Here is a 22,642-nt window from a genome sequence, read left to right as displayed (position 1 = left end):
GTTAATAACTTTTCAAAGTACAACTTTTCAATTTTCTAATATACCAAAGATATTCCTCCTAAATGGGTTTCTTCCTTTTACTCATTGAAACTAAATGCAGTTCAGTTATTTGATTAGTTGATGCTAGAATTTGACCTGGAGCTTATATAATTAGAAGAGACACTAGTTTTCCTCATTTAAAAGCCTGGTTAGCATACTACGGTCTCGTTTCAGGGGAAGTCAAGCCTCTCTACTGCTTCTTTTTATAACCTTTAAGTTAATTCAGAACCCAGATAAGCCTTGATCTGAGGATGATATAACCACCGCAAGCAACATGGGGTAAGTATGTGCTTTTATATGCTTTAAGGGGCACTGAAAGGGAAAACAATTTTATAAGAGATGAAAACCCATCAATCCTTACCATATGGTGTACTCATTTAAATTCAATATATGCTAACATTTATTTAAGGTAGGCTTTCAAAGAAATAACTTTTATTTAAAAGTTATAACAATTTGTAAAACATGCATTTATTTCCTTGCTTAATTTTTATATTATGTCTTAACTGTGCTTTGCAGGTTATCAATAAACTGGAGACTGAAGTTGTTCTGCATATTAATAAATATAGTTGAAGATGAGTTAAATTTTGAGAGCAGTCTTAAAGAAAGGATGCTAGGCAGCATAAATCTGACATAGACATGCCTCTTTGGGATTAAGAATAATTAAAGAATGAAAAAGATTAGGGGTGGAGGGAGATTGGTTTATTCCTTTCTAACACAGAAAAAGAATAGAGGAATCTTCAGCATTCACTCCTCTATGTACAGAACAAAAAACACATCCTGATTGAAAATGTGTACTGATTAATTACATGGGGGCTTTATTGGTGAAACCTAATTCTAAACACTTCATGGGGCTTTGGTGTGTAATGAGAAGAACCGAGTTTCACTTAAACACTGTCTTAAGTGAGAATAGCATTCTATTATAATTAGTATTGGAATTATGTGAGTTTTTGTATGCTGAAATAGTATTCTGAATATGTAGAAATCTCTCTTTATATTACCCTTTTATTTTTAATAGCCCCTTTTAATACAAAATCATATTGCTGTAAATGGAATAGCTATTTCATTGAAGGCTGCTTCTGAAGGATTCAACATAATGATAAGAAATTATCCTAGAGAAAAAAGTTTTTGATGCATATTTATTCTAAACATTTTTCACAAACTTAATTAATTAATGTCTACATTTTTCATAACCATGGGCTCTGAAAATGCAATCTAAACTCATCTGAAAACTCGGAGGCTTTTGAAAAAAGATGATCATACTATTGGATTTTTTTTTTTTCTTTTTTCTTTTCTTTTTTTAGACAAGGTCTCACTTTGTCACCTGGGCTCAAGCAATCCTCCCACCTCAGCCCCCACAGGTAGCTGAGACCACAGGTGCACACCAACACACCTATTTTTTGTAGAGATGGGGTTTCGTCATGTTGCCCAGGTTGGTCTTGAACTCCTGATCTCAAGCAGTCCTCCCACTTCAGCCTCCCAAAGTGCTGGGATTACAGGCGTGAACCACTGTTCTTGGCCTTATTGTTAACTTTGTCTTAATTGCCTTTATTTACCTTCCCTTTTCTCTGTGTATAAAGGTGTACTGCAACATAGCGGGCCAGTAATAAACTAAGCAATGTGGATACAAAGATCAACTGATCTTCCTCCTTCCCTTCCTCTCTCCTTTCCTCCCTTCCTCTCTCCCTCTTCCTTCCTTTCTTTTTCTTTAATGACAGCAGTTCTTAACCTTTTTGGTGTCAAGAATTGCTTTTAGAATCTTCAGAAACCAGTCCACCATTTCTGCCAAAAAAAAAAAAAGTAAAATCACACAAAATTTTGCACACAATTTCAGGAGATTTACAGGTGACCTGAAACCCTATTCCTGGGACCACAGGTTAAGACCCTTAGACTTTGATTTTAGGACTGGAGTATGATTTGTTCAATATTTCTCTTTGTTTGGATTTTTACAAATGTAAGAATCTTGAAGTTCATAGTTCTTGCTGATCTTCTCAAGGACAGTGTGGAAGATTCCCCACCCCCCCCACACACAATTTACATGAGTGTGAAACATAGTTTAACCAACATGCATCACATTACTGCTGCTGGGCCCCAAGGACTTGACTAATCACTTGTGCCTTTCGAGAGTGCCAGGAACCACCTTGGGAGTCATGGAAGGAAAAAAACCCTCATTATGTTATTTGTAAAGCACTCTGAATGCCCCAAATAAGATGAACGAAACAAATCATAAATGCTAATATTACAGACAGCACTCTTCTGATTGGTATGTTCATGATTATTTTGTTGTCTGTTTGTGCCTTTACTGACAAAAAGACAGGGTAGTAAGTATTAACATCTGTTTGAGTCTTCCTAAAATAATCAGAAAAATAAAGAGAAAGTGGCAGCTAATAGGATTCTCAAATATATCCATTTGAAGAAATCTCTAGAATTTATTTCGTGAGAATGAGGGAGTAGCTGTTTTGGATTTGTCTTTGGGGGCCTACTTATCTCAAATGATTTGAGGATATAATTCTCTTATATGGGGCAATGCTAGCCCTTTCCACCTTTCCCCAGGCTATGCTGGCATGGTTTTAGTGAGCAATGAAGAAGCAAATACTGGAAAATTCTTACGCTCTCTAAAAAATCTCCTCCTGGTAAATTGTCATTGGGTTTCTTATGGAGTGTGTGAGTAGCTGGGGTGGGTAGAGATGATGCCTAAGGGTGGGTAAACAGATAACTGGGGAAAAGTGGAAAAACCTAACTGACATCTGCTAAGTACCGTAAAACCCAGGCAAAGGATGAACAATGGGAAAGAAAGGATGGTTGTATTTCTTTTTTGAGATATTTTTTAATGTGCTTTCCCCATCTCCTAGCAGAGTTAGTCAGTGCACCCCCAATTGACAAAAACAAAAGTTAAGGCTCTGCTAAAATTGTAGAACCAATAAGTTCATTATTGTAGCATATTCAGCCTCCTTTTAGTCTCCTGGTTCAAATAAGTTTAGAGTAATTTTAAAAATTATCTTATGGACATATTTCCTCCTTCTGAATCTCAGAGTGACTATCCAACTCTTTTTCTTGAGTGAAGCATACATTTGGTTCATGGTACAACCTTTGAAATGTCGCTTCTATCTGTGCCCTCCTTTCCTTTCTAAGAGTCACTTCCCTAATTCAGGTCATCATTAGCTTTTACTTGGGTTATTAAAGGTGCCTGTTCACTGGCCTCTTTGCAGCTGCTCTTTCCTCTACAGTGCCACAAAGTCATCTTCTTACCAGAGATACGTGATCTTGTTATACCTCTGCTTAAACATTTTCAATGACTCATTCTCTCCACTGCAGAGCAAGCTCCAAAGAAGAGATTTAAGGCCCTCTATCTGCCCCCAACCTACCTGTCTAGCCTCACCTTCTACTCTACCTTCTTTTTTCCCCCAGGGTTCCTAAGTCCACCTAGGCCTTGTGCTTTGTTCCTCTAGTAATCGTCTTTTTTTTTTTTTCTTTTTTTCTTTTTTTCTTTTTTTGAGACAAGGTCTCACCCTGTTGCCAGGCTGGAGTGCAGTGGCACAGTCTTGGCTCACTGCAACCTCTGCCTCCTGGGTTCAAGCGATTCTCCTGCCCCAGCCTCCTGAGTAGCTGGGATTACAGGCACCCACCACCGTGGGCTAATTTTTGTATTTTTAGTAGAGACAGAGTTTCACTATGTTGGCCATGCTGGTCTCGAACTCCTGAGCTCAAGCGTTCTACCTGCCTCAGCCTCCCAAAATGCTGGAATTACATGTGTGAGCCACTGTGCCTGGCCCCTCTGGTGATCCCCTTTTGACCATTTTTACATATCATGCAAAGCCGGCTCAAATACTATCTTCTTAATGAAGCTTTCTGTAATCCCCACAAGGGAATTCATCTTTTCTCTGAAAATTTTAGGCACTTTACACTTTTCTTTTTCATTTGTCACGATCCATTATATGTTACAGTTATTTGTGTGTCTCATCTTCCCTACTAGACTGGAAGCAGAAACAATGGCATCCTTGCATTTCTCCCAGCACCTGGTACAATGCCTTTTATATGGTATATTCTTATTAAATACTTGTTGAATGCACGTGAACTCTGTTTAAACCCCTAAAAACTTAATTTTAGCCAAACTTTCTTTCTTTTTTTCCCAATTGAGTTGCCTCATTTTCCAGGTTTCTATCTGAAGAGCTCAAATGAGTGAGTAGTATCTAAAATGTAGGCAATTCAAGGGAGACAGGGCACAAACAAGGGCTGGAGTGAAGACTTCTAGTCTGAAGACTGAAGAGTGTTGTTGTTTTTTTTTTTTTTTTTTTTTTTTTTTGACACAGAGTCTCGCTCTGTCGCCCAGGCTGGAGCACAGTGGCGCAATCTCGGCTCACTGCAAGCTCTGCCTCCCGGGTTCACGCCATTCTCCTGCCTCAGCCTGAGTAGCTGGGACTACAGGCGCCCGCCACTATGCCCGGCTAATTTTTTTTTTGTATTTTTAGTAGAGACGGGGTTTCACGTGTTAGCCGGATGGTCTCGATCTCCTGACCTAGTGATCCGCCCACCTCGGCCTCCCAAAGTGCTGGGATTACAGGCGTGAGCCACCGCGCCCGGCCTGAAGAGTGTTGTTAATAAGTAGAAAGCACACGTAGGCTCCAAGGATATATGAGAAAACTTTCCAGAATTAAAAATCGTTCTTGCCAGGCTGGCTCACTCTTGTGATCCCAACACTTTAGGAGGCCGAGGCACTGGGATCACTTCAGCCCAGGAATTCGAGACCAGCCTGGGCAATGTGGAAAAAACCCCATCTCTACCAAAAAAACAGAAAACAAAAAACAAAAAAATTAGCCAGGCATGGTGGCATGCACCTGTAGTTCCAGCTACTCAGAGGCTGAGGCAGGAGGATTGCTTGAGCCCGGGAGGTCGAGGCTGCAGTGAGCCACGATCACAACCACTGCACTCCAGCCTGGGCTTCAGAGAGAAAACCTGCCTTTAAAAAAAAAAAAAGTTGCTTTTGGGCTCTGGATAGCTTCCTCGAAGGCCAGCATATCAGTAAGGATTTGGTTAATCTGTATATGCTGGAAAAAAAAAAAAAAGAAGAAGAATAGGGGCTTAAACAAGCTAGAAGTGTATTTCTCTCTTACATTAAAAACAAACAAACAAACCCACAGAGGTAGGCAGTCCAGTGCTGTTAGATGAGTTCCCTGGTGTGAGGCACCCAGGTTCCTCTCATCTTGCTCTTCTGCCATCCTTAGTATATCACCTTTTGGTCCAAGAAGGTTGCTAGGTCTCCGCCTATCTCACTGATGTTCAGCCAGCAGGAACGAGGAATGGGGAAAAAAGGTGTGTTCTCCCTTTTAGGAGACTTCCCAGTGGTCACTCAGTGTTTCTACTTGTATTGCACGGGTAGAAATCTAGTCTCATCGTTACACTTAGCTGTGAGGAAGAGGGAGAATACAATCTTTTAACTGGGTTTCCAAAAAAAGAGGAGAATGAATACTGGGTGGCAACTAGCAGTGTCTGTCAGAGCCAGTATCAGGCCTTACATGGCCTCTCATATTCCTTTAGACAAAGTACAGCATTATGTACAAAAGTAGTCTTTTAAGAAAAAAAAAATCAGTAAAGTTAAAGGAAAAAAAGAGCAAGCCAAGCTGGGAATAAACGAATTCACCAAGAATAAAGGCCTCTTGATAAAATGACAAAAGGTGACCAAGTAAGCTTTTACCCCTCCCCACACTCTACATCCCAGTCTCCCTCCCTCCAGGCTTCATGTCCCTGAATCTTCACATCCACACCGTGAGGCGAGTATTACTATTACTAAGCCAATCATACAGGTCAGGAAACCGAAGTCCAGGAAGATTCGGTGAATTGGCCAAACTGCCTGTACTGCAGCAAAAATTATATAAATCACAGAATGTTTTCTAAATAGATTTGTTCTTAATTTTGAGTATAGATCACTTCAATTGGCCCCTAAAGAAAAACCTACTATAAACACATTTCACTCGTCACTTGAAGTAGGTGATTTAACGTGGAATATTAGAAAAGACTCTAGATTTGTGGCTTTCAATATTTTAGGGTCATACCAACTGCTTTGAACTCTTCTGATTCAGCAAAGTCCCTAAGCCATGTTGGAGTTCTCCAGCTATGCTTTTAAATACATAGAAATTTATTTTTATTAGTCCCCCAAGCATATGAATACTGAGGTGATTGTACTTGCTCAATACCAAGTGACTTAAAAACTAAAAGACTAAAAGAAACAAAGACTTTTACTTTTTTACTTTATATGTTTTTTACTTATTAGAAATTTTTAACAACAGTGAATTGCATATATAATAAGAACTTTTAATTACAAAATTATAGGAAAAATGATGGTATAAAATGCAAGGTAGCTATCATTATCAATCGCGTTTTGTTTTTTTTGCAGAGCTTCTAGAGAAAACAAGAAGACTTCAAAAAACATGCTGTGATGTCTCCCAGTGGAGACAGGGCACGAGGTGAGTGAAAATTGCAAAGAACTGTTTTCTAATAAGAACACAGGCAAACTGAGAGCTTAGCTTAAACCAGTGATCATTATTGAAGCAGAAGTATTATAAATTTCTTTGTAGAATTTTATAACGCTTCTTGGTTTGATAACCATCAAATAAACAAATTGTGAGATTACTTAATTAGCTAGCAGTAAGGGCAAACAGCCACCTTCTAAACCAGCTATGTTACATCAGACTTGATTGCATATATGAATGCTAACAGCATTGAGACAAGAATGACTATGTTTTTTTGTTTGTTTGTTTTGTTTTGTTTTTTTGAGACAGAGTCTTGCTCTGTCGCCCAGGAGTGTAGTCGTGTGATCTCAGGTCACTGCAACCTCTGCCTTCCAGGTTCAAGCAATCCTCCTGCCTCAGCCTCCCGAGTAGCTGGGATTACAGGCTCACGCCACCATGCCCAGCTAATTTTTGTATTTTTATAGAGACAGCGTTTCACCATGTTGGCCAGGCTGGTCTTGAACTCCTGACCTCAAGTGATCCGCCTGCCTTGGCCTCTGAAAGTGCTGGAATTACAGGTGTGAGCCACTGTGCTCAGCCATACTATGTTTTAATTAAGTTCTATTTTGGATGTCTTTGATGATTGTGAAAAACAGACAACATTTACTTTCCATTGAAGTGATGTATTCTGAGCTCCTACTTCATGCTGGGCTTTGTCACTTAATAACCATGTGGGCTAGGTAACTATTATGCCCACTCGACAGTTGAGGGAGCATAGGCTTAGGAAGATTAACTTTCCCAGGTCACAAAACGAAATAAGTAGCAGAGCTGGGATTGGAAGCTAGATGTCTAACACTTAAGAAAAATGTCTCATAATTTAAAACATTATTTTTAAATTTCAAAACCCAAAAGTGCTCATTGTAAAATAAAATACAAACGTGATCATGACAGAAGAGTTTAGGTAGGATTTAAAAGCCCGTCCTACCCCTAACCCCATTCCTCTTTCCAAGCATAACCACTGTTAGTAGTTTGGTATAAATCCTTCTATATCTTTCTTTTTGCCTGGCGTACTTTTCTTTTTTTCTTTTTTTGAGGCTGAGTCTCTCTCTGTCACCCAGGCTGGACTGCAGTGGCACGATCTTGGCTCACTGCAACCTCCACCTCCTGGGTTCAAGTGATTCTTCTGCCTCAGCCTCCCGAGTAGCTGGGACTGCAGGCACACACCACCATGCCCAGCTAATTTTTGTATTTTCAGTAGAGATGGGGTTTCATCATATTGGTCAGGCTGGTCTCGAACTCCTGACCTAGTGGTCTGCCCGCCTCAGCCTCCCAAAGTGCTGGGATTACAGGTGTGAGCCACCACACCCAGCCCAACCCAGTGTACTTTTCATAGTACACTCGGCAAAAGAAGGATATGGAAGGATTTTCACAGTATCACACTTGAATGTATGAAAAATATCCATACTTTTCACAGTATCACACTTTCTATCTACTTAAATAAAAAAACAGAGGAAGTTGAATTTACTATATATCTTTACTAGAATAAGTAGCTACCTCTAAACAATAACTGAAATGCTCATTGAGCTAACATTAGGCATCTATCTGTAGAGACTGAAAGAAGTCTAGAACTCACTCTCTGTTTCCCAGGGACTCATAATCTAGTGCAGTGGTTTCTAAGTTTATTTTTGAGAGAGTAATTATAGACTCCTTTGAGAAACTGATGTGAGCTCTGAACTCTTTCCGAAGAAGCAAATGAACCTATAAAATTTTGCCTATAATTTAGAGGATTTGTGGAAACCTTGGGAGTATGGACCCCTGATTTTGTAGAAGTGAGACTTTTAAATGTATAGTTTGATAGAAATACTATAATGGCAGTGTAGACAAGATGCTATACCACAGCACAGAAAAACAGGGCTTAACTCTCCTGGGTCATATCAAGAAAGACAGGGAAGAATGATATTTGCACAAAATATTGAAGGATGCTAGGAGTTTGACAGCTAGCCTGGTGCAGGGGAAGGATGTCCACAGAGGGAACAGCCCCAGAGGCTAGAATGGATGGGGAACCATGACTGTCTTCGCGATAGAACCCCAGCGTGTGTATGGGAGCGACTAAAGATGAGTCTGCAGAGCTGGGCAGAAGCCAGAGCACAAAGGGGTTGGTCCATTGGGTTAGGACATTTGAACTTCAGGAGTCACAGAACGATTTTGATCAAGACTTTCATTGGTAGGCAGAAAGTCTATATTAGTGCATGACTAAATAAATCATCATGAGAATAATAATTTGGATGACGGAATAAGGTATAAAAAGTAGATGAGACCACTTGATTCTGATTTTGGGGGGGATCATTGACTAAATGATATATTATTTAAAAAGATATGTTGCTAAAATTAAATGGAATTGATTGGAAAGCCATTGCTTTTACAAAGGAAGTTGGGAGAATAAAGTTCTGAAACTTTATGAGATAAAAGGGGTGTATGTCAAACACAAAATTTGGGCAGCACATTGACTCCTTGGCTGCAGTAAGTCCCATGCACAGGCAAGCTAGTGTCAGTCACTCAAGGTGGATCGCTCACTCCTGATTCAGCCACTGTCATGCCCTCTGCTGTCTTCCAGGCGCTCCAGATGGGCCATGTGACTTCCCATTGACCCTTCCACCTACAACGAGCAGGAAAGAGAAAGAGGGTACAGTGGGTCAGGTTTTTAACATCTCTACATTAAGCATATGTTGCTTTTATAATTGAAATTTTAAAGCAAGTTAGTATAAATCAAGGCTTGCAGATAACATCATAGCTGATTCATTTCTATTTGGCTGTACTTAACTTAATATACTTAAAAAAAGGAAAATATTAGTTTTACGTCCTGCTTCTTGGCACTGGCTTCGTAAAGTCTCAAGGATATTTCACTTGATAAATACTTATTATTTATTATTCATTTAAATTTTTTACTTATCAGATACTGTAAAGACTTGCAAGAGTAAACTGTGCATGTCTTGCATATGCTATTTTATGTGTATAATGTATCTTATAAAACATTTTTAAAATACAAAGAATCATTTGGTCTTTGCCAAAGGGTAGTGCTCTTAAAGATTTCTCAGACATGTTTAAATGGTGAGGTTTGTTAAGCCAAAATTTACAATTTAGGTGAAATAGCATTGATTTTTCCAGTTTGCCTTTTCTAACTTGTCAATTTTTTTAAAAAAAAGAATGGTCTGCTTGCTATTAATATGAATAAATAAAGTTCTGTGGGTTTTTTTAGGGAAAGAAATAATTGGTTATAAATATCCCCTGAAATTAAATTCAAACTCAAACTTGTGTTGAGTGCCCACTGCGAGTAGTTCCCATGTCAGAGGAATGTGAACAAATGATTTAAATGTAGTTATCGTTAAAAGTCCAGCTAATTTTGCACTCCCCTCCATAAAATATCTGATCATTAAATAATATTTGATAATTTTTTAAATTGCTGAAAATTAAGTAAAATTGCTAGTATAAAGAGTAAAATTGCTACTATAAGGAGTATGGCTTCAAGTCCAGCACTCTAGTAATCATAAGATATTATGCTCAGAGAAATAAGCCAGCACCAAGCAGCAAATACTACATGAGCTCACTTATATGTGGAATCTAAATGGTCAAACTCATGGAAGTCAAGAGTAGAATGGTGGTTTCCAGAGGCTGGGGGTGGATGGGTGAGGGTGTGGAATGGAGACACGTTGGTCAAAGGGTACACATTTCAGTAAGATAGGAGGAATACATTTTTGAGATCTATTGCATAACAGGCTGACTTTAGTTAATATATTGTATATTTCAAAATTGCTAAGGGAATAAATTTGAAATGTTCTCACCACAACAATGACAAGTATATGAGGTGACAGGTAGGCTAATTAGCTTGATTTACTTATTCTGTGTTGTATACATATATCACAACATTGCACTACACTTTCTAAATATATACAATTATCATTTGTGAATTAAAGAAAAGAAATTAAAGAAAAGAATCATTACCTGCCAGGTACAATGGATATAAATATGAAATGGTCAGCTGGGCATGGTGGGTCATGACTGTAATCCTAGCACTTTGGAAGGCTGATAGGGGAGGACTGCTTGACGCCAAGGAGTTCAAGACCAGCCTGGGCAAGCAAGCGAGACCTCGCCTCTACAAAAAATAATTTAAAATTAGTCTGGTGTGGTGGCATGCACCTGTAGTCCCAGCTACTTGGGAGGCTGAGGTAGGAAGGTTGCTTGAGCCCTGGAGATAGAGGCTGCAGTGAGCTAGGATTATACCACCGCATTCACTTCAGCTTGGGTAACAGAACAAGACCCCATCTCTAAAAATAAATAAGTAAATACATAGAGACTCTTGCCTATAATTCCTGGCAGGAAGAAATACTAATAACGCAGTTTGAGAATGTAGTAGAAGAGGGATTGACTAATTATGACTTAGAGGATAGGGGCAAGCTTCATAGAGAAAGAGGTGCTTGAATTGAGCCCTGAAGGATGAGAAGTATTTCATTAGATAAAGAAAGATATTTGAGGGATAGAAGATGGGAAGAACAGAGGCACAGAGGCATGAAAGTGTTTGGTGAAAGGCATGAACTGTGATCATCTACACATGTATATCACATATACTAACTACTATAAAGTGTTATTTGAATTACTCTGAAATAGAGGAACAAACCAACTAAGTTCAGCTAGTCCAGTCACTAGGTGTTACAAGTAGCAAAATCGTATCAACAAATGTCTAATTGGCTACAGGGACACACCAGGAGCTCCTCCCAGACAGCCTTTCCAGATTCTGATTAGAGGAGCAGTCACATAGGATATGGGGAGGTGTGATTTGCAGAGCCGACGAGGTGGAGTTAGTGAGATGGGGTTTCTGAGATTTAAGATTAAGGTCCCACAGACAGAACTGAATCAAGATACCTGAGGCAGATTAAAAGTCTCTCACTTGCTTAAACGGATTTTCTTTCAATATCTCACACTTGAATGAAGAGAGGGTGATCTCTTCCTGGAGGAAGGGTGGAGGAGGAGGCTCCCGAGAGCAGTACTCAGCTTCCTGTCCAGGATCAATAACAGTTCAGCTCTGGCCTCACACTGGCTACACCACTCAGCAAAATGAAAATCCCGCAGGAAAACCAGACTCAGCCTTCTTTGAAGGCTGAAGGCTTTTTAGTAACCATGTGTTGCTACTCAAGCCTGCATTTGGGATACCCCACTCTCACTCCAAACACACACACACACCTGCCCTCAAGGGGCTTATCGAAGCATTTCTTTCTTTTTATTTATTTATTTTTCTTACTTTTTCGTGATCAGTAAAACTGCCAGAAGGAAGCATTCCTTTCAATCACACAAGATACTTTCCTTAAGAGAAATCCTGATGAATCTAGTTTTCTCCCTCTCACATTTCCGGGGACATTTTAGCACCTCTGATAAATTGGTGCCAAGGCAGCTCCTTCATCCCGCTCTAACCCCAACTTTAGGCCCACAGTTGCCAAGCAGCTGGTTGGTGGTGGGCTCCCTTCCTACCCACTGCTGGGCTGAGGCTGTGCTGTGGATGGGAGCGCTCCATTCTGACGGCTGCAGCAGTAACCAGCTCCCAGGTGGGGCTCACTTCTGAGTTTCAGACCTTGGTGCTTCAGACCTTGGAAGCTAACACATCCCTATCCTGGAAGACCTTTACATGTGGACTCCTCAGGACACTTCTGCATTTGCTTCTTCTCTTATCTCTACTGATCTCAGGCTAGAGCTGAGCTTCCAGCTTTGTACTAGGACCAAACTGCAAAGCACAGCAATAATCACCACTAGAGACTTACGGTCATTCCAGAGACTGAGCTAGCAGACTCAGAGAGGGTAAGTAATTTTCCCAAGGTCAACCAGCTATTTAAATCATGGACTTGGGATTTGAATTCACATCTTCCAGACTTCAAACTCAAATTCTCCATTTCTACTTCCTATTAACAACTAGCATGGTTCTCGGTGTTGCTCTCAACTGGCTGAAGTATGAGCTGAGAACAGATTAAAGTGTTTTTAAAAATCTCTCAAGATTCAAAGGAATAGAGTCATAATGTTGATGACAGGCAGTGAGGTTGATATATTTGGGCAAGGCATCTGACCTGACAGCTATTTTATACCACTTACTTCTGAGGCCTGCCTCACTGAGATTAAAGACGTGTTATCCGATTCCATAATCACCATATGTATATAAGACATTGGGACTCCGTAGTGAATCATTTTATTTTTTCTGTCAAAACAGGAGCTGATGACTAGCCAAGTCACTTATCCTCTCTGGACCTCATTTTCCGTATTTGTAAAGTGACAGGGCTTGGCTGGCTGGTCTCTGTATAATCCTTCCGTTTGATTTTCTTTACCACTCTACACTGATTCCTTAGCTAAATATTGCAAGTAGTTATAGTGGGTGCAGTTTTGTTTTGTTTAGTCCTTCCGAACTATGAGATTGGTTTATTCATTTATTCAGCACCTGTTTATTCAAGGCCTATTCTGTGCTAGACACTGGTTTAGGTCTTGGGGGATACAGAGTGAACAAAAATGTCCAAGCCCTCATGAGGTGTCACTGATAAGCCAAGATGGTCAATAAGCAAAGTAATATATAACATTATCATTTGATCGGTAAATGTTGTGGAGAAAAATAAAGCAGTGAAAGGGAGATAGGGCATAGAGGCTAGGACTCCTCTCTTATATGTATGGGTCAAAGGAGGCCTTTCTAATAAAGTGACATTTAAGCAGAGACCTTAAATCTTTTTTATCCTTGATGTAGTGTAGTAGGATATTGTAAATTTGAGAAGATTCTGAAGTTGCCAAGAGATAGGAAAGAAATAGGCCTTGGTGGAGATAAATCATAGCTTGAGGTTCAACCTAACTCTTCTTCCTCACATCCCATATAGCCCAGGATTTCCACAAATGAGCTCCTCTGGGCTTCTGTGATTCCAGTCTTTTAACATTTTAATGACTTCTCAAATGTGTTGCATCTACTTATTTATTTAATTTTTACCAATGGGCAATTAACAGTACATTAAAAAAACTATGATAACTGAACTTACAGGATTTTAAGAAACAGGGATCTGTTTTGCATGTGAATTTTACACCCAGATTTATACCACATGCTAAAGGAAGGATCTAAGCTAAAAAATATATAGGAAGGAGTTAAAGATGCAAGGACTAGGCTGGAAATCCTATTTTCAAAGGGATGGATTTTTTTTTTTTTTTTTTTTTTTTAGATTTATTCTGCATCTACTGGCTCATTCAAAGCCCATCACATAATTTGTTTTGGAGACAGGAGCATCCAGGAGAAGATGAATGACAGACACTAGGGGCCAAAGGCAAACCCTCCAGGTGTTCAGAGGAAAGAAGTGGGCAAACACCAGGCAGTAAGGATTCTAAGGTGCATTCCAAAGTGGGTGAAGGAAGAAAAGGATTGAGTTTGCTTCTAAATTTTAAACACTAGAATCTAATATATATAACAAGGACTAAGCTATTGCAGATCATCCTATTTTATGACCCTATAACTCTGCAAATGCCCTTTAGGGCCTAGATAGAACACTAAATCCCTTTGTTCTACTCTGCCAGTCTGGATTTTCTTCTACCAGTTATTTCTCCCTTAATCTCTACATCCGTGGTTTTTAGATGTGAGAATACCTTGTCAATTAATTATCAATAATTCATTAATTGAGGGGGATTATTTGCTAGATAGTTACCACTGCCAGTGTTTAGGACAGTTTAGTGTCTTTGTCAACAAACCTATTGAACTTCTACTCTATGTTAGAATATATCCTATGTACCAGGAATAATAAGAGGTGGAAAAAATAGCCTCTTTTCTCAAAGAAGTTTACAATTAACTTAGAAAATGAGATTATTTACATAAAATGAATAACAGTAGAAAAATTTGTTTTGATTCCTATTGAGTTTTACAGTTATTCCAAGAAAGGAAGGATAATTTCCTATTGGATTGAAGGGGGAAACTTCTAGAGAGGGAATGGGCCAGCATTAGACTTTGGAGAATGAGTAAGGATTTGTCCATTGGAGTGGGGTGAGCAGGGCAGACCAGGCAGCAGGGAAAGGGAGAGACAAAGTAGGAATGCAAGTGGCAAACAAGGCTGAGGCGGCTGGCAGACCTCCTACACATTAGAAATGAGGCTGGAGGGGCGGGCCAGGAACATTGTGGAGGACCTTGAGATCTCTATTTTATTTTATGAAGATGAAAAAACAGGCCAGGTGCAGTGGCTCACTCCTGTAATCCCAGCACTTTGGGTGGCCGAGGGAAGCAGATCACCTGAGGTCAAGAGTTCAAGACCAGGCTGGCCAACATTGCAAAATCCCATTCCTACTAAAAATACAAAAAATTAGCCAGGTGTAGTAGTGGGCACCTGTAATCCCAGCTACTCCTGAGGCTGAGGCAGGGAGAATTGCTTGGACCTGGGAGGCGGAGGTGGGCAGTGAGCCGAGATTGCACCACTGCACTCCAGCCAGGGAGACAGAGCGAGACTCTGTAACAAAAAAAAAAAAAAAAAAAAAAGAAAGAAAAGAAAAAAGAAAATGCCTATTGCAGTTTTTGAGCAGGGACAAAAGATCATCTAAGTGATTTTCAAAGGGAAACAATCTACTAGCAGTGAAGAGGATGGATGAACTAACTAGGATGCTCCTAGAGATGTTTAGGCACGAAGCAGTCAGGGCTGAACCAAAGAGGCGACAATGAAAAAGCAAAGGAGAAAATGAAAGACACCTTACCAAGGAAGACTCGTAAGGATTTCACAACTGGTGAATTTTAGGATGAGAGGCGATCATTCCGAGGTCTTGAGCGTGGGTCAGTGGTGGTGCTGGTGGCGGAGCTAGGGGAACCTGAAGGGGGAGCCTGGAGAGGTTAAAGATACCAATGTGATTTCAACAGACTGAGTTTCAGGTGACCGTGGAACAGCTCAGTGACAATATTCGTTGGAAAGAAATATAAGGGTGACCAGGGATATTCATTTAGCCGAAAAAAAAAAAAAAAAGGCCAGTTTTGTTTCCTTTCCTTAAAGACCTGAATACTAAAACATAGGTAAAACTGCATAGTGAAAACACTAGGGACTGAGAAATGATGAACTGTTTAGCATAATTTCAGTTTAGGGTAATGTGATGATTTGTTTGGATTAAACAAAAGAACAGTTACAGAAGGCTTTGGGGGCTAGAGGGCTGGGGAAGGGAGGCCATTGGTTGTGATATCACCATGTTACCACACTGCCAAGTGATATTTGGAATTACTCTGTTAAATTTTAGCCTCGGCACTTTAGAGCTACCAGGACTTTGAAACCCTCCTCATACTACAGATGAGGCAATGGAAGCCCCGAGAGGGTGCCTGGCTTTCCTAAGGCCCCACAGTAAGAAGTCAGGGTTAGATCTCAGTCTAGTATTCTTCTATTCCCAGACTGTATGGGCCAGCAGGTGCCCCGCCTTCCTGACTCTTTGAGGAACCCTTTTATTTAGTTCTACAGCGGAAAGCCTGATGAAAATGTTCATAGATTGCATTATCGAAAATCAAAATGGAAGACCCTCTGAAGAGTATTAAAGGCAGGAAATGGTGTGGGGCAGCATGTGTGCCCTGTTAGATCAACTTGTCTTCAGGTGAAAGAATCATTTTCCAGTGGCATCAGAACAAGATGAAATGAGCATAATCTGCACAGGGACCTACTGCCTTACAGCATGCTTAAGCAGCCCTAGAATAGACTTCAAGTGAGGTTGTTCAGTGTCTTTCCTCACATACTTTAAAAAATGCTGAAGAAGCCAGGTGTGGTGGCTCATGCCTGTAATCCCAACACTTTGGGAGGCCCAGGTGGGCAAATCACTTGCGCCCAGGAATTCGAGATCAGGGCAACATGACCTGGGAAACATGGTGAAACTCCATGTCTACAAAAAAATACCTAGGAGGCGGAGGTTGCAATGAGCCAAGATTGTGCCACTGCATTACAGCCTGGGTGACAGAGCAAGACTCTGTCTCAAAAAAAAAAAAAAAAAAATTCTGAAAACAGGATTGCTATCTAACTATCTGGGACAAAGGAGAAGTATGTAATTCAGTTTGGAGGCAGGGGGATGGAACGCTTCTCTTCTATTTTTTATTAACTTATTCCTGTCCCAACTTGTTCCAAACAAGGAAATTGAAATAATGCAACAATAGATTGAGGAATCAAAAAATAGCTTCTTAGCAAAACCAGCCCCAGCATGTTCTGGTCTCCTTATGGAATGTCTCTAGCCCTTTTCTCATTGTTCCAAACTTTTCAGACGTGGTAAAAATGTACTAATTGGTGGGGTTCAGTACGCCTTAGCTCTAGGGAGGGCATGTATGAGATAAGCTGAAATTATAAAAGAAATAATCAAACTAATGATGAATTTACACTTTTCATTGATCAACAATCTAGGCTTCTGCTGCTGGACTTTGTGATAATAATCGGTTATAAGATGAGACTTGGCTGGGTGCAGTGGCTCATGCCTGTCATAATCCCAGGACTTTGGGAGGCCAAGGCAGGAGGATCGCTTGAGCACAGGAGCACCATGAGCAACATGGTGAAACCCTGTCTCTACAAAAAAAAAAAAAAAAAAAAAAAGGCTGGGTCTGGTGGCAGCTACTCAGGCAGCTGAGGTGGGAAGATCACTTGAGCCTGGGAGGTCAAGGCTGCAGTGAGCCATGATTGCACCACTGCTTGGGTGATGGAATGAGACCCCCGTCTCAAAAAAAGATGATCCTTGGTTTAGGTGAGATGACAGATGACAGTTGAGGAGAATGGCCAAAGCAGGCTTCATGAAAGGTATAAGACATGAGGTTCCCTTTGAGAGTTGAGCAAGACTTGGTTGACAGAGAGCAGAGGGTTGTAGGACCGAGATCCCCAGGTAGGAATGCATAAGGCCTGTGAGTGGACTAGTTCTGTAGGGGAAAGTGCTGTAGTTTTAGTACCCAGGGACCATCGCTGACCCCTGTCAAGTATGCACGGGCTGTGGGCTATTTTTCTAACTGAGCTCATCCGTTTTCAAGATTTGACTATGATTTCCAACTTTTGAAGGCTTTGCTCACTGGGAGTCTGTTCACTGGGCAGTAGTGGGAAATTTTAGTCATTCTGAAGATTGGATTGTACTCTTTTTCTCCTTTCTAGCTGTTCTGAAAGCACCAAAGGCAGCTCCAAATTGGATGTCATTTCATCTGAACTATGAAAAAATTCTCCCAGGAGGGGCAGCAGTAACCTGGTTTCCCCTCTCACCTAAATTAAGCTTTGGTGACTGATGATCCATTTCACAAGGTACTACTAACTCAGCCACCTGGTTCAGATCTTGGGAGTCCTACAACTGCCTCTGCTTTAGCAGAAGGAACATTTCCTGAGGATTGAAGTTTTTCCATGTTAATGTACCCCTCTGCAAATCAAGGCCATCTCTAGGACTGGAGGGAGTTGTCTCTGGAGCTCAGGGTTCTTTCCCTCCAGCATTTCCCAGGAGAGCACTCTTGTCCTTCTTTGCCTTTCCTTCCTATCAGTCGGGACTTACTTAGTGAAAGTATAGTGACGGTCACTTTATTGTCTTTTTAAGTAGATATTTACATTGTACTGGGGCTCTCTGCCTCTTGCACAGTGTCTCCGGGAGGTTTTTTTTTTTTTTAAACAGGGTCTCACTCTGTCATCCAGGCTGGAGTGCAGTGGCACAATCATGACTCACTGCAGACTTGACCTCCTGGGCTCAAGCGATCCTCCCACCTCAGCCTCTCAAGTTGCTGGGACTACAGGTGCATGCCGACATGCCCGGCTAGTTAAAAAAAAACAAACAAACAAACAACTTTTTGTAAAGGCGGGGTCTCACTATGTCGCCCAGATTGGTCTTGAACTCCTGGGCTCAAGTGACCTCTTGCCTCAGCCTCTCAAAGTGCTGAAAGTTATCGGCTTGAGCCACCGTGCCTGGCCTCCAGGAGGCTTCTAACTTCCACTCGGATGAATCCAGGGAGAGAATCTGTTTGAAAGATTGAGATTAAAGAGAGTCAAATCAGGATAAGAAAAGAGATGAAGCATATCTTCCCTGACCAGACACAGAGGCCATGAGACATTCAGGCTCACAAAATCTGGTTCTGACACATTTAAGTATGCCAAGTATTAAAATGACTCAGAAGAGCCCCTGGAAGTGACTTTCAGCCCTGATCTGAAACTTTTGATAAGTTTTTATGTCTTCAATGAGGCATTTTTAAACTTAAAATAATCTCCGGCCAGTGGTTGGTTTTGTGTGGTGACAGCATGCTGATGTTCTTTTTTTCCTGATTGATGTAGACACATATTAACTCTACCAATTTACTCTATCCTGACTGATCTTAGGTGAACAATGACAAAAAGTAACATGCCAGTGGAGTGAGGATGGAAGGATCTTTGTTATTTCATTTCTGAGCCTTCTGTGCTCCTGAGCTATGGAATTACCTATTCTCTATGCTTTGCTCCTGTTCTCACTGGCTCTGGGCACTTTGGCGTTGCTGGCCGTGGTGAACATCACTGCAGTTAGTTTTGGGGTGGGACCATTTACTAGGAGAGCCTGCTCTCTTGGTTTTTCAAGCCAGGGAGTGGGAACAAGGGGATATGTTTCTGCCAGTGGAACTTTGCTTGTTAAAATAAAATAGGGCTTTTCTCCTAATAAAAATTATCTTCAGGCCAAACTCTCTGTATTTACCACTAAGTCTTTATTGTTGATGTGAAGCAAGTTGTAGTAAAAAGCATGTTTCTCTGGTAGTCTATTGCATGAGAATTCAGATCACTTCCATAAATACTCGTTGAGAGTATGTTGAGAATGGTGCCAGGAGCTGGAGACAGAAAGATGAATAAAACTCCGTGTGTACTCCTTAGTTTCTCACAGTCTAGGGAGGGGACAGCCATGCAGGCAGTTAACTAAGGAGGGGTGATGGCCTTGTGACCTGGTTCAGTGGCAGGAACCACCTTGTTTCTAGCAGCACCCATATTTGACAAAGGCTCATGTAAGGGGCTGACTTGAGCACCAAGGACCATTTTCAAAATAAGGCCACTTATTATTTGAGATGTCTGGTGACAGAGTCCTATTTTAATTCTTTTATTTATTTCATTAAAAAAAAATTTTTTTTTTAGACCAGGTCTCACTCTGCCGCCCAGGCTGGAGTACAGTGGCTCTATCATGGCTCACTGCGGCTTTGACTTCCTGGGCTCAGGTGATTCTCCCACCTCAGTCTTCCAAGTGGCTGGAATTACAGTAGTGCACCACCATGACTGGTTAATTTCTTTTTTTTTTTTTGTATTTTTTGTAGAGACAGGGTTTTGCCATGTTGCCCAGGCTGGTCTCAAACTTCTGGGCTGAAGCTAACTGCCTTCCTTGGACTCCAAAAGTGCTGGGATTACAGGCATGAGTCACTGTGCCAGACCCCTATTTTAATTTTAATTCTTTAATTTATTACCTTTGCCACTTTAAATTGCTATGTATTCAAGGATGATTTTTTTTTTTTTTTGGTTGTGGGCATAAAAAGCTGCATTTTCATTGAGGTATCCTAGTTTTAAACACTTGTGTATCTGCATATTGTGATAATTGTCTTATCTCCTTACCATTTTGCTTCTAAGGGTCACACTGTACTCTTTGTTTTCTTGTGTTACATTGATTAATTAATTCTATTAATAGTTTTATAACAATTAATTTTTATTTTCTAGAACTTTGCTGATCATAGTGTTATATTTTTGTTTTCTGATATTTTATTTAGAATATGTTTATTTATTTATTTATTTATTTATGTAGGCTATCCTAGAGTTGGTTTCAGAACCTCATAGAATAAATTTAGCTATTTACATATATTCTATTCTATAGCATAGATTAAATAACACAGACACTGTTATTTATAGAACCTTCCCGTGATATTATGCTGAATCATTTCCTATTGGGGAGTAGATATTTTACCTTCCCTTTTAATATTTTCTGCAGATAGTTTTTCTGGATAAAAAGATTTCTACTGTTTTTAAAACAAATTTCAATAATGTATGTTTTCCTAGAAAATTATCCATTTCATTTAGCTTTTAGAAATTATTGGCAGCCAAGTGTGGTGGCTCATGCCTGTAATTCTAGCACTTTGGGAGGCCGAGGCAGGCGGATTGCCTGAGCTCAGGAGTTCAAGACCAGCCTGGGCAACACGGTGAAACCTCGTCTCTACTAAAATACAAAAGAAATTAGTCAGGTGTGGTGGCTTGTGCCTGTAGTCCCAGCTACTCGAGAGGCTGAGGCAGAATTGCTTGAACCCAGGAGGCAGAGGTTGCAGTGAGCAGAGATCCTGCCACTGCACTCCAGCCTGGGCGACAGAGCAAGACTCCATCTCTACAAGAAAAAAAAAAAAAAAAAAAAAAAAAAGACAGAAATTATTGGCAACAAATATTGCCTATTGAATTTTACAAGTAACATTTCATATTCTCTGAATTGGTGGTTACATCCCTCTTTTTAGTCCTACTTTGTATTATTTCTCTTTCTCTCAATCTCTTTCTCTCATCAGACCTGCCAAAACTTTTTTCCTTGTATCAGTCCATTCAACCAGTTTACTCAGATGGCTATCAGAGCCCACATAGGAATTGATACCTTTTTTTAATGACAATGGTACCTTAAAGTGGTACCTTAAATTACAGTACTTTGAAGTACTGTGGCATGAAGCAGTTGATTTAAAGTTAGAGAAACATAGAAAGACTACTGGTCTTACCTGAAGCGACTTCCAGTGTAACTTTGGGCAAATAATTTGTACGAGCTATGGCTTCCTTGGGTATAAAATGAATGGAATGTGTGTTTGGCCCACTGCACAGTGTTGCTGTAGTGATCAAGTGAGATAACATACATGAGAGTGCTTTGAAAACTATGAAGCATGAACAAACAGGGTGTTACTGTCACAAAATAATGTTGCTTTTAGGTTCTATTAAAAAAAAGCAAATAGCCCTTTTCATAATGTTTATAGCATTTTTTCTACACCACAAAGATCATATAGACTCTCTTCTTGAAAATGGCTGCAGGATTTGTCCTGATGAATTATTTTAGTTTCAGGGGAAAGTATTTCCTCATCACCCTCCCCCCCAGCGTAAAAAGTTCCCATTCTACTAAATTAGAAATGTGCACTAAAGACCCATTCAATAAAGGACACTGAAATGGAAATTAACTCAAGTCTGCTTTCAATTAATTTCAATTCCCCAAAGTGCCAAACTTTCCTTTTCTGTCACAGCAGTAATTGGAAAGTAATAGACAATCCTCAGTTTTTGTGGTCTTATGTGTGTATGTGGGGAGGAGGGTACACGTTCTAGGTCAGTCTAGGGGAGGGTCCAGGAGACTTTTCAGTATTCTTTAGGTTTCTGTTAACTTATTATTTTAAAATTTTTTTCTGAATTAATTTTACAAAAATATGGCTATAACTTCTTATTGTTTCAACATTCTTTTTTCTCTATATCAATAATTTTAGAACCTTCGTTTTTAAACAGCAGAAACTGATCTTCAAAGGAAATCCTTCCCTGCCAGGCACTGTGGCTCATGCCTGTAATTCTAGCACTTTGAGAGGCTGAGGCAGGAGGATTGCTTGAGCCTAGGAGGTTGAGGCTGCAGTGAGCCATGATCATGCCACTGTACTTCGGCCTGGGTAACAGAGTGAGACCCTGTCTCAAAAAAAAAAAATTAAAAATAAAAATAAGAAAAGGAAATGTTTCCCCCAAAGCTGTAGTATGTGAATCAGACAAGAACAGAGAGACTCTGGGTGAAGGGGGTAAAAAGGGGGACCCAGAACCCCACCAGCTTGGTGGCTTCCTCTCTCCACTCAAGACAGACTCAAGAAAGCCTGAGGGCTTCAAAAAATATAAACTGAAAACCATTGCTTTGTATCATGATCAGGCATGATATAGAGACCAACAGGCTCACTTAACATTATTTTCCCCAATGTCTGCCAAGGCCTGAATGGGTGTTTTTAGAGGTTAGCACTGCAACCATAGAGTTGGAAAGAAAGGAGGAAGGTCAGGGAGGAATAGGAGCCACATTAATTTGGTGAGAGGCATGTGGCAGCTTCTGATGGTTATTTATTCAAAGGCAGGCAGTGATTCAAGGTCTATCAAGGGCACAGTGAAGAATTACTAGGCTCAGAGTGAGAGATTCCCAGTACAAAATTAAGAGCAGACAGACTACGAGTGAGA

General features: G+C 40.3%; 1 protein-coding gene across 10 annotated transcripts in view; it reads left to right on the top strand.

Moving 5' to 3' along the window:
• Positions 1-199: 199 nt before the first annotated feature.
• Positions 200-22,642, top strand: part of ARHGEF33 (Rho guanine nucleotide exchange factor 33) — an 83,985-nt gene continuing 61,542 nt past the window's right edge. For all 10 annotated transcript variants that reach the window (XM_032176932.2, XM_032176922.2, XM_032176921.2 and 7 more), the window contains exons 1-2: positions 200-318; positions 6,428-6,497. The gene's annotated coding sequence lies outside the window, so the exon portion shown is untranslated. The remainder of the gene's footprint in view (positions 319-6,427; positions 6,498-22,642) is intronic.

Source organism: Hylobates moloch, unplaced genomic scaffold (genome assembly GCF_009828535.3).
Source record: "Hylobates moloch isolate HMO894 unplaced genomic scaffold, HMol_V3 SCAFFOLD_15, whole genome shotgun sequence".
In the NCBI taxonomy this organism is placed as follows: Eukaryota; Metazoa; Chordata; class Mammalia; order Primates; family Hylobatidae; genus Hylobates; species Hylobates moloch.
Note: the sequence above shows the minus strand (reverse complement) of the source record. Positions and strands in the feature narration are given on the sequence as shown.